A 4,142-nucleotide genomic window follows, 5' to 3' on the forward strand; every position below is an offset into this window, starting at 1 on the left:
ATCAGAATACTTTATTAATCCCCGAGGGAAATTACCGGTATTACAGCTGCAACCGTTCAGTTTGAGAAATGTGAAAGGAAAGAAATAAGCACACTACAATAAAATAAATATAAACACCCAGGATTACAAAATTACACTTATGTACACATAAACAATGTACAATAAAAATAATAGAAATATTAAGAAAATGCATATGGAGATGATGTTTGTTGAATTGCACATGTTTGGTGAGTGTCATGGGTAAAATACAGTACATTGAATATCAAATAAAGGCTAAAAATATTTAAAAAAAATGTACAGATGTATGAATGTAAATGTACACATGATATATTTATTTTCACATGTTTAAGGAGGGGTTAGAGTTTGATGGCCACTGGTAGGAACAACCTCCTGTGGCGCTCAGTGGTGCATTTTGGTGGAATGAGTCTTTCGCTGAATGTGCTTCTGTGACTCATTACTGTGTTGTAGAGAGGATGGTAAACATTGTCCGTGATTCCCCGTGGATTTGCCAGCATCTTCCTCTCTGACACTGCTGTCAGGGAGTCCAGCTCTATTCCCACAACATCGCCAACTTTACGAATCAGTTTGTTGAGTCTGTTGAGTTTATTGTCAGCGTGTACCCCCAGGTATTTATAATTCTCCACTGTGTCTACGTTGACCCCTCTGATGGACACAGGGGTCACAGGCGTCTTGTTCCTCCTCAGGTCCACCACCAGTTCTTTTGGCTTGGCCACATTGAGCTGTAGGTGGTTCAGCTCGCACCAGGAGACAAAATCCTTCACTGTTGTCTTGTACTCATCCTCATCACCGCCGCTAATACATTAGCCTGGTTAAAACCAGACCCTGTCCTTCACTTTGCTTCGTACCAGGGTCTGGACTTGATGCATAGAGAAGCGTTTCTTGCAGGAGGCGTGGCCTCTGTGTTGTCGCTGTGAAGGAGGCTAAGCTAAGAAGCTAACCGGAAATCGCGTGCGTTGTAAACAACCCTACCAAGAGGAGAAAAGTACGGAGCCGAATGAGACGACTATAAATGAGAGCTTCTGCTTTGTCAGACAAATTTAATTTAATTTGGAAGCCTTATCAACACGGACTGGCTTCATTCACTTCCTCCACTGTCGTATGCTAAAATAACTAGCAGACACTGCACAGAACATTGATGTCATTCAAAACTCCACCTTCTGTTTGCTGATTGGCCCAGGTAAAATAAACTACAAGCAGACACTGCGCAGAAAATTGACGTTCTCTTCTCTGATTGGCCCGTCTAAAAATCTGCCAGTGAAATCCATCTCAATGGGAGAAGTCCCAGACGGAGCAGTGAAGGGAAACTAGAATTGAGCAGAGCTGCATAGGAAGGCAAGGGCCAGGCTACTAATACATCCAACTATTGCTGAGTCATCAGAAAACTTCTAAAGATAGCAGGTCTCTGTGCGGTAGTTGAAATGTTCGGTGAATAAGCGGAATCCATTGAAGGACGGGAACCATCGCTCAGTTTTCTTCATCGAGCTCCGAGCCTGTTTAATTGCAGAAATCCATCTTTCCCTCCTAACAGGTCTTTAACTTGTCCTGTGTTTTGTGCACTCAGGAGCACAACACGAGTCAACCGTCGTTGCAACACTATAAAACTTTAGACGTGGATTAGTAGTTGTGTAAGSAAGTTTTTCCTACCAAAACAGCTCCTGGTGGTTGCATGACATCATCTCCCGGAGCTCTATAGGCCGATTAAGGTCAGTTAACAGTKGTGGCCTTCTTGAATCAACTAGTTAGTGTTCATAGTATGTGTTGGGAATGACTCTAAACTCTTATTTTTTTGTCGTCTGTAAATTTAGCTACAGCCACTTTTGTATTGGATGAGGTCAACTAGCTGTTGCAGCCATCTTTGGTCTATTGTTTTTGGGGGTATGTCCAAACCACAGAACCAGGACTCAGGGCAACTCTAAAATTAATAAATTGATTTAATAAACGCAAAGCAAAATGCTGACATGGCAGCGAAAGATGAACACAGGCAAAAACTAAAAGAAGAATCAAAGTAAGTTAATGAGTGGCTTGCTAAGGACAATGCACAGACACTAAACCAACCAAATGACAAGGTGTTTAAAGAGACACTAATGAGTGAGGATGATGAACACCTGTGGAAAAGACACACAGGTAACTACAGGCGTCACAGAAATCTAACCACAAAGAAGACTGAAGCCAAACACAAAAAATAATTGAAACTGAAGTAAGTCTACATAAAATATTGAATGAAAAGTAACCAGAGAAACCCAAATAGTAGACTAAGTCATAATCTAACCCAAATAACCATAACTCAATAACCAAAACACAAGGTTTTGTGACAAAGCCGAGCTGACTTCAAAAGTTAATYYGTTTTAGATGTATATTTTCTGAAGTTTCACTCAGATCTGCCCAAAAGTTCACAAGATATTTTATCAATGCTCCAGACAAATAAACACAGGCAAAATGTTTCTGCCTCTTGCCTTCAGCAGCGGGAGATAAACCTTTCAGCTGCATCTCAGCTGATAGGGAAGACAGAATTCATTCTAACAAAACTTCCCTTCAACAAGATCCATAGACGCAGGCAAAACTGTTTCCATATATATATTATAGTCTCAACAGTTCGAAGAGAAAAATGCTGTAAAGTTGTTTTTGTGTCTGGTAAAGCCGAACGCTCACTAATAGACATGAGATGAGGCTGTTTTGCTTCATAAACTGCACGGAGAGCGCTCAGGAGAAACATCATCTGCGGTCGCGTTTACGAGGGTCTTTAAGGCGGCGGCGGTTGGGGGAATTTCACCCAGCTTCATCACATTCAGCCAAGTGAGACAGCTTTTACTGCAACGTGAGGCGTCTCGTCAGTCCCAGCGCAAATAAACTCTGGGATAACACAATAAGATATTCGAGGTAGACTTAATCAGAATTTAACAAACTAGCTGTCGTCTCTGGTTATTAGGAAGATCTTCAACAAGGAGGTGTGCACCGACACAAACCAGATATGATTTTCTCAGCTTGTGGAGTGACAGTCTGGGTTTATTATATGAAGGGCCTGGCAGATTTCATACGTCAGGGTCAGTGTGGCGTTTTCAAATAAATTCAGTTACTTCACAACATGGATGCCCCTGAGGACTTATTAGGTRTCATTCTGCGGTAAAAACAAAAACAGCACGGTGCTCTTGACAGTAAATTAAAAAGAATAGTGGGCATTGGGGGGGGGGGTGTACAGGAAGCTTGTACACGTGACGACTGTTGAAAAAAATAAATCATGTCAGGTAAAAGCATTGAAAATGACAGGAAGTCAAACTGACATTTCTGGTTCAAAGAGCTTATCGAAAGACAACATTAGAGAATTTTATGTTTGACGAAGCAAAACATGAACTYGATCAGATCTGAAAAGTTATGACTGACTGAAATGTGGATCTAAAAGCTTGAGCGCACAGTACAGATTTTATTTCTGTGTTAGTTTCTTATAAACTGAAAAACTTAAGGTTCTAAACATTTGAAGGGACATCAGCAGTGAAACTCTGAGCTCCCCCTGGATAATGGAGCTCCACTCCTTATTTCTAAGGCTGAGCCCAGCCACCCTACAAAGGAAGCTCATTTCGACCGCTTGTATCCAGGATCTCATTTTTCAGTCATGATCCATGCCTCATGACTGTAGGTGAGGGTTGGAACATAGACAGGCCAGTAAATCGTGAGCTTTGCCTTTCGACTCAGCTCTTTCTTCACCACAACCAACCAAAACAACGCTCTCATTACTAAGGATGAGGCCCCAATTCATCGATCCATCCCCCACTCCATCATCACCCGTGAACAGGGCATCCAGATACTTAAACTCCTCCTGAGGTTACAACATAACAAATTCAGCTCAGTATTTGTAAGACTGACTTACATGAATTTTTGTTGACTAAGGTTTATTAGCTCTGGAGGCCACTTGAATTAGGCTGGATCCATTAGTTAGTCCATTTAAATGTACATTGATTGTATTCCATAAGTCCTAATAACTGAGGAACTTACTGTTTTAAACAGATCTTTACTCTAGTCTGAAACCACTGTCTTTACAAGCTGCTGGACTGGCCTTCAACATGGACCTCTGTGCCCTGCTGGCTGCAGATTTTGTAGTCTTCATTCTTTCAAACTTTTTTTTTTTT

This window comes from Austrofundulus limnaeus, unplaced genomic scaffold, assembly GCF_001266775.1.
Source record: "Austrofundulus limnaeus strain Quisiro unplaced genomic scaffold, Austrofundulus_limnaeus-1.0 Scaffold0, whole genome shotgun sequence".
In the NCBI taxonomy this organism is placed as follows: domain Eukaryota; kingdom Metazoa; phylum Chordata; class Actinopteri; order Cyprinodontiformes; family Rivulidae; genus Austrofundulus; species Austrofundulus limnaeus.